At 36.3% G+C, this 8762-nt stretch overlaps 1 long non-coding RNA gene across 1 annotated transcript; it reads left to right on the top strand.

Annotated features, from left to right (window-relative positions):
* Positions 2528 to 6916, top strand: LOC107648195. Its single transcript, XR_001621781.2, has 3 exons — positions 2528 to 2540; positions 2693 to 2697; positions 6673 to 6916. It is a non-coding gene; the product is annotated as an uncharacterized LOC107648195 (long non-coding RNA).

Here is an 8762-nt window from a genome sequence, read left to right as displayed (position 1 = left end):
GAATAGCCCACAACAAGACTGCCACACGAACTCTGATATGCGTGGTATGCGTGCTCGGAAGAATGTAGTCGGCAATGATCTGTTGCCAGATCCTTGCCTCTGGATTGAGATCAGTACACGCGATGCTCTGCGGAGTCGCGTTTTCTCCCCTACTGTACTCCAAATCTTCCTCAGAACAACATCCAATGACAGCTTGCCCAATAACAAATCCTTCACTATCTGAGGGTAAGCGTCACGAGCCGGAGGAAAATACGGAAGGTCTAAGAGGGCCTCTAAAGCAGTATCAGAGGTGTCCAGAGTGACACCTCTGAGAAAAATAGTTGGGGCATCCCTCTTTAGGGGATTTGCATAAAATTCCTTGACCTGGTGTTCATTGACTTCCACCGGATCGAATTTTACGAATTCCCAATAGTAAAAATTTAATTTGTTCCAAACTTGGTCCACATATTTCTCAGGCAAGTTTAGCTTTCGCTCATAGTGAAAGGCTTTGTTTTTTATTTTTTTATATTGTTCTTGGGCTTCTGAATTGACAAATGTATCTGGTAAAGTACTTGGAGGTGCGGGAAGAGAGCGAGCCAAAGGATTGGCTTTCTATTTTCCCTTGTGAGTCATCCTGAAAAGGACAAAAATAGAATACAACTCAGGAGAACAGATAAAAGTCACAGGAAGAAGAAGGATATAATCAAGCAGTTCAAGTAAGAGTCGATTAAGATAAACAAACACTCAACTTAGGGGAAAACATATATAAAGCAGTGAAATGTTCAAAAGAAATGTGTTTCCCCAACATCAAGCAACCTAAGTAGCAAATGAATGAGTAAACAAACAATGAAAGCATATATATGTCCTAGGTGCATTATGTAAGTAAATTGAATTGGAAGAAATTAATTATTTCCCTGTTACATTTGAATCCAAGGTGTTATCAAAACTTATGCACAAAAGGCAATACTCAACTTGGCAATTTAAAGCATCTGCTTATTCACGGAATAAAATAGTAAAATGGTCACATAGCCAATTCTTGTTCCCAAAAGCAATGTCAATTGAAATCAGGTTTCATTTCTAAAAAAGATTTACAAAGGACAAGTAATTGTACATGATCATTTATGTTCAAGAACACGAGTAAGCAGTTAGTCAATTCTCCAAACAAACATTGTATGTACTGCTGCAAAAGGCACCAAACAGATTTCAAGATGTATAAGTTTCAAGCTAGTTTGGTGTTAAAACAAAAAGGCATGGCAGTCAGTACATAATGCAGTAAGTCAACCTGCGATGCACTTACAAATGCATCAAACAGAATGAATTTCATCTTGGTAATGTATCCAGCTGCAAAATTCAGGTTCAGTTGGATGTCTCAGCAAAAGTTAACAACTAAGTGCTCAGCCGGCAATTCATCAAGTGAAGTATGATATGCACAGGGACGATGAACACCAAACAGAAGAAATATAGTTGAACATTTCAATTTCAAAGTGGTGTTTGAGCTCAGACTCAAAGTGCATAAACCAAGTTATCTCGGGCAGCATCCAAAATAATAGAAAATTGCACAAGTATGAATTAACAATGTAGAACGGAAGAAAATTCAAAATCTGTGTTAATCAGACATAGAAGTTTATTAAAAAAATCCCATTCAAGCAATTAAGCAAGCATACTATGTGCAGAAATTATGAGCAGCAAACACAATTCAATATACATGGCAGCAGTCACAGTTCAGTTAAGAACAGCATTCAGTCTCAGCAAAAATTTACATTATCAGCCAATCAACAACTTTTAATCCGAAACAGAAATCAACTAACCTATAACCACCTAATGACTTGGTGCATGAAATTGCAATCACACTTTTGCAACTCCGCACAACTAACCAGCAAGTGCACTAGGTCATCCAAGTAATACCTTACGTGAGTAAGGGTCGATCCCGCAGATATTGTCGGCTTGAAGCAAGCTATGGTCATCCTGTAAATCTTAGTCAGGCGAATTCAAATGGTTATGAGGTTTTGATAATTAAAAGATAAATAAAACATAAAATAAAATAAAGTTGTTTATGTAATTCATTGGTGGGAATTTCAGATAAGCGTTTGGAAATGCTTTATTGCTTCTGAACCTCTACTTTCCCAATGTCTTCTTCCAATGATGCGTGCTCCCTTCCATGGCAAGCCGTATGATCCTCTCGGATGAAAAATACCAGGTACGATCTCTGCACGGCTAATCAACTGTCGGATTTTTCGTCTCGGATGAAAAATACCAGGTACAGCTACTGCACAGCTAATCATCTGTCGGTTCTCACTAGTGTCGGAATAGGATCTCTATATCCTTTTGCAGACTGTCACTGCGCCCAACATTCGCAAGTTTGAAGCTCGTCACAGTCATCCCTTTCCAGATCCTACTCGGAATACCACAGGCAAGGTTTAGACTTTCCGGATCTCAGGAATGCTACCAATTGGTTCTAGCCTATACCACGAAGGTTCTAATCTCAGATTCGGATGCTCTATTGTCAGGAGAGACGATGCGAATCATGGATCAAAGACCTAAGAGAATATACTCCAGCTGTCGTCCAATGACTATGTTGAACATCATGTAGACTGCTTGTGGTTGTCAGGCACGCGGATCTTGGCTAAGCGAGTAAAGAAGATAGTGGGTGATTATCACGGGTCACCCCTTCATTCTGACTTAACTGAATTAAGTACAAGAGTATATCTTGGAGAAGAAGTAGGTGTGAATTAAAAGAAAAATAATAGTACTTGCATTAAGTTATGAAGAACAGCAGAGCTCCTCACCTTAATCTATGAGGTGTAGAAACTCCACCGTAGAAAATACATAAGAAGAAGAAGGTCTAGGCATGGCCGAATGGCCAGCCTCCCAAAGAGGTTCCAAGGTGTTCAAAAGATCCGAATACAATAGTAAAAAGTGCTATTTATACTAAACTAGTTACTAAGGTTTACAGAAATAAGTAACTAAGTGCAGATAGTGCAGAAATCCACTCCCGGGGCCCACTTGGTGTGTGCTTGGGCTGAGCATTGAAGCTTTCACGTGCATAGGCCATTCTTGGAGTTAAACGCCAGCTTGGGTGCCAGTTTCACTACTAGAAAACTAGTTATTACAGATGGATATTTCTGACGGATTTTATCCTACGGAAATACAGACAGAATTTCAAAGGGATTTTTTTGTCGGAAAACAAAAAAAATGAATTAGCATAAATTACAGATGGAAACAAAATCCGTCGATAATTCTGTCGGTAAAATTAATTTTTTTGTGGGAAATAGTTACAGACGGAAAATCCGTCTGTAATTCAATAGACAAAACGCTACATTTTTTTAAATTATTACAGACAGAAAATTCATCTGTAATTTAAAATTTTTTGTCGAAAATATTGAATTAACCCTAATTTTATCCCTACCCTCTCGATATATTCATGGTTCACACTCCACACAAATCAAATGAGTCTCTCCGTCACCAAGTTGCTTCTTCTCTCCGTCGCACCAGCTTCTTCCGCTACTGTCGCCGCCGCTCGCGTCGCAGGATCTCTCTCTGTAATCCCTTGTGTCGCACGGGCTCCCTCCACCGCTGCTCTCGTCGCGTCTGCAGCAATTCGTGAAACTCATCTCAACTCGGTGGAAACTCGCTTGTTATTGTTGAATGGTGAAGCTTGAAGCAAAGCTCGGAATGATATTTGACTCCATTGGTAACTTCTTCTCCGGCAAAGACCAGCTTCTCCACTAACCGAATCAAATCGAATCAAACACTTTATATATAGGGTTGCATAGATCTTCAATCTTTTGATCTATTCGCACTCCACTAACCAGGTTAGCTCTAACTCCATCCCTTGTTTCTCTCGCTAATTTTTCATTCCAAACGTGTTATTGTGCAGTGTCTTGCTCTAGTCTCGAAATTCGGTTTGAAACAGTGCCGATTAGTGGTTAATTGCTATTAATTTTGTATAGTTGAACATATCTCGATTCTGCTTTCTACTTCAAATTCGAGTGATCAATTAATCGATCCTCTGTTTTTGTTTTTTTTCACCCTCCAGGTTGGAATTAAAATGCAGAGAAAAGCAGCATTGCCGTTGAGGGACGCAAAAAGCGGCAATGCGAACAAGATGAAGGCTCTGTGCGGCAAGGAAGCTTTGGTGAAGCTTCTGCGATGGAATTTTGGTGAAGCTTCTGTGCTGTTCTCTCAGGTTCATTTTTGCAAAAATCTCTCCTTTTTTCTTATTTTTTGGTTTCCGTTACTGTTTGGTTGCTGAGAAATCATAGGAAATTGAATTCTGTATTTTTTTTATAGGTCTCACTTTTCAGTTTGATTGGTTAAATTAGCTTGACACTTTTCTTTTAACAATGTTTTGGTTGCAAATATAGAAAGAAGAATGTAAAGAACATGAAGCAAGTTTTATATCAGTGTCTTACTCTGATAAACAGTTTGGATATGAAAGAAAAAAAATTATAAAAGGATCTGAAATCATGAACTCATGTTCTTTGAATTTGGTAAATGGATAAGTTGGGATTTTTATTTTTTGATGGAATGCCAATTACCTTCCCACCCCTCTTTTGGTGCAGGAAGAGATTATTTTTGTCTTATGCCTACTGGAGGAGGCAAGTCGATGTGTTATCAGATTCCTGCACTGGCCAAAACAGGAATTGTGCTTGTTGTTTGTCCTTTAATAGGTGAATCATGTTCATATTTCCTAATATATACAGTTGTGCATCTTATTTGAAGTTTTTGAGTGATAGAATTATCCCAGCTCTAGTGAACGCTTTACATAAGGTATTCCGTATACAAGTTTATCTGTTCTTAGATGCATCTATATGGAATTCATTAGATTTTTACAGCATGAGTAAGTTGTTATTATGATCTGAACCCTTAAGGGGTTGTTGATCAGTCTCTAAATATCATATAAGCTGAGGTGTTCCTTTGTGTGTGCAGTATGGACTTTTTTGTTAGTTTAGGAGACCTAGTATAGGCATGGATTTGATAACCAAGCTTAATATAGGTTATATTGGGTGGACTTTGCCTGGCCAGGCTCTACAACGGCATTTGTGGTGCTGAAGTTCTCCCTCTTTTGTTTGCTTGCAGGAACCAGATACAGAAATTTGTGCAAGTATATTGGATTCATTGAATGAATGCTTACAGGTTAGTATCATTAGATGATAAATATTATACAAAATTAGGGGATGTTACACTCGAAGTTTGATACTTAACATTCTAGTTGGAAATAAAATCTAGCTTCGCATATATTAGCTAACATCATAAGTGATGCTAATAAAGCCAAAACTAAAAGGTTTTGTTTATTTCATGTTTCATAATTGATCTAGAATTCTAGATTAGGATATATTTGTTGAATTGGTTATTAATCTGTTCAACCATTGCCCCTCATTTCCACGTGATAGCAAGTCTGCTCCACTTTGTAATTGTTGTGGTTTTTGTAGTCTTGTTTTTAAAAATAATCATATATTATTATGCAAGAATTTTCACTCCCCTTCACTATTAAGGTGGATGCCTATTGCTTGCTTCCTTTTGAAGACCCTTTTTCTTGTCACTTATTTATTTTATAATCAAATTATTTTATAATCACGTGATAGCTTTTAGTTGTTATTACTCTTTTCCAATTGATTTTAGGAAATTGAAGTTTTACGGATTCGACAAGAAAGGAAACCAGTGGAATGAGAGAACCGCAGGTACCGTCAAGTTCCCGAAGAACAAGGTTACTAGCCAGGTTTGGCTTCTCATCTGAACAAAATTCATTTGTACTTCTTTGTTTATGTTGCTTATTCTCTGATTCTTCAGTTCGTAAGTCAGTGAAATTCACTTGTGTATATTTCAGCATGAAGTGTTTGCATTTGGGAATATGTTTACAAGTCTATGACCATGACTGCAGGATCTTGCCATGGCATTGCTATTTGTAATAGGATATGTAGGCATCACAATTGAGGAATCTCTAGCTTTCAACAAAAGTGGAATAGGACTTTTGATGGCTGTAAGCTTGTGGACTATAAGAAGTATTAGGGTAAATATCGATCACTTAGCTTTTTTTACTTTTGAAATTATTAGTGAATTCCTTATGCATCTGTTCCTTGTTGTGCTTCTGAGATTTAGGTAGCTCATACAAGCTTTTGTTTTGCAATGAATAGGACAGAAACACTCAATACACATTGACCTGAAGTTGATGTACCTATTCAAATTAGTTCATGTCTCATTCCTCTTGATTTGATTTTCCACTGCTGTTTGCTTTATCTTTTATGGAATGTCTGTACTGTACAGGCTCCATCAACTGGTGTAGCTGTTTCTGAGCTAACGCTTGCATCTGCAGAAGTCAGTGAAATAGTGTTTTTCTTGCTTGGAGCTATGACTATTGTGGAAATAGTTGATGCTCATCAAGGATTTAAGCTAGTTACTGACAATATAACAACTCGAAAGCCATGACTTCTCCTTTGGGTGGTAAATTCAATTGCTTTATCTCTTAATATATTTTTGGCCATTCTAAAGATTTCTCGGAAGATACCCTGCAAATTGAGACTTTTGATATTTGATTAAATTAGTTGAAATTTTCATTCTATGGTGAAATATTTTATTATCATCCAGGTTGAACATCAATGAAAGGAGTTTTTCAACAATATTTCAATTCAAACACCCCCCCAAATACCCACCAACTCTCTCTCGTCTCTCTTCCAACCAAAATATTCTAAATAGAAGGATGGAGAAGGATATTGATGAAGTTAGAAAGATTGCACATGGTGTCAAAACAAAAATAGAAGCTATAAACAGATATGTAATGAGACAAAGATAATGACTTGATGTTTTAGTAGATTTTAGTCCTGAAATTTCAAACATGAGGAATTTTTATATGGTCTTGTTATTTGCATAACTTAGTATAGTTGAACAATACATTGAGTTTATGTTTTGAATTATAGTTGATGTATCAACACACTTTGATGTATGTTTTTACTTATTATTATAGTTGATGATCAATACATTTTGTTTATATTTTGAATTATATTGACTTGCTTGTTTATAATACATTTCTTTTAGTTTGATAATACGATGAGTTTGTTTATTTTTTGAAATATTATAAATATTCGAATACAAATTAGATAAAAATTTATATTAAATTTATATTTATTTTGTATGAAAACAAGCTTATTTTGTAATTAGAAAAATTAAAAAAATTTCTATTTTACCTTAATGACGGATTTACAGACGGATTTTCTGTCTATAATCAGAATGTAAGATGATTTTTCAAAGTTCAAATTACAGACAGAAAATTCGTCGAAAAATTCGTCGCCTTTGGGAAATGGATGGAGAATTTACAGAGGAAAAATCCGTCGGTAACTAGTAAAAATCCGTCGGTAATTTTCTTATGGAAAAAAAACCCGTCGGTAAATAATTTTCGACGGGAATTTTACAGAGGGACAAAATCCGTCGGTAATTTTGTCGGTAACCAAAAATCCGACTGTAATAAAGACTAAATTTGTCTATAAATCTGTCTGTATTAAACTATTTTCTAGTTGTGTTTGGGCGTTTAACTCCAGTTTTGGTGCCAGTTTTGGCGTTTTACGCCAGACAAGGGTCTCTAGCTGGCGTTTTACGCCAGTTTGGGCCATCAAATCTCGGGCAAAGTGTGAACTATTATATATTTCTGGAAAGCCCAAGATGTCTACTTTCCAAAACAATTGAGAGCGCGCCAATTGGGCTTCTGTATCTCTAGAAAATCTACTTCGAGTGCAGGAGGGTCAGAGTCCAACAGCATCTGCAGTCCTTTCTCAGCCTCTGAATCAGACTTTTGCTCAGGTCCCTCAATTTCAGCCAGAAAATACCTAAAATTACAAAAAAATACACAAACTCATAGTAAAGTCTAGAAATGTGAATTTCGCATAAAAACTAATAAAAATATAATAAAAAGTAACTAAAACATATTAAAAACTATATAAAAATAATGCCAAAAAGGGTATAAATTATCCGCTCATCAGATGGAAAACAAAAACAAATAGTGTGATGAAAGAAGAATAAAAGGATAAAAGAACAAGAGAGAATTAGGATTGGGAGAGAGAGAAAGAAAATTAAAACCCAATTAAAATACTTGCATGATCAGAGAAACAGTAAAAACTCAATAAAAATCAAATAAGTAAGAAAACTACTACTATGAAAAGTAACTAAGAATACGAAATTATCGGGTTGCCTCCCGACAAGCGCTTCTTTAACGTCACTAGCTTGATATTTGATTATTGAAGTTTCTTCCTCTTCTTCCAGTTGGTTAAAAGAAATGTCTCCAAGGGGGGAGAGGTGAAAATTAGTGCTCCCTAATATAAATTCCTCCTAACAAGCTTTCTTTTATTGTGATTAGCTTGATTCACCTTGCTTTTTGGGGTAGAGGTTGGATTATTTTTTGCTGACCTTCTCTTTTTCATGGATATTTTCTTCTGTTTCTTGGTCACAATCCCCTTTTCAGTGCTTTCCTTGGTTGCCTTCACTTCTTTGATTTCAAAATGTGGGTGTTGTGTGATGGTTAGAGTATACCCTTCATCAAGAACTTCTTAAATTGGTGGTTCAATAAACTCATCCTCTATGCCACTCTCTGCTTCATTGGAGTGTAGATTCTCATAATTGTTTTCATCCCTTACAACATCATTTGTTTTTGCATCTCCCTCTTCTTCCATGTGTGAGGGTGGAAAGTTCTCTAATTCATTGGAGTATGAACTCCTTTGATTGATTTCTTCACTTTCTTCTATAGGATCTTGCATTATATCTCTTGGAAAGAAATTTGCTTGTTTCTCTTCCTGTGA

This window comes from Arachis ipaensis, chromosome B06, assembly GCF_000816755.2.
Source record: "Arachis ipaensis cultivar K30076 chromosome B06, Araip1.1, whole genome shotgun sequence".
In the NCBI taxonomy this organism is placed as follows: Eukaryota; Viridiplantae; Streptophyta; class Magnoliopsida; order Fabales; family Fabaceae; genus Arachis; species Arachis ipaensis.
The sequence above is the reverse complement of the archived record's forward strand: the minus strand, read 5'-3'. Positions and strand labels throughout refer to the sequence as shown.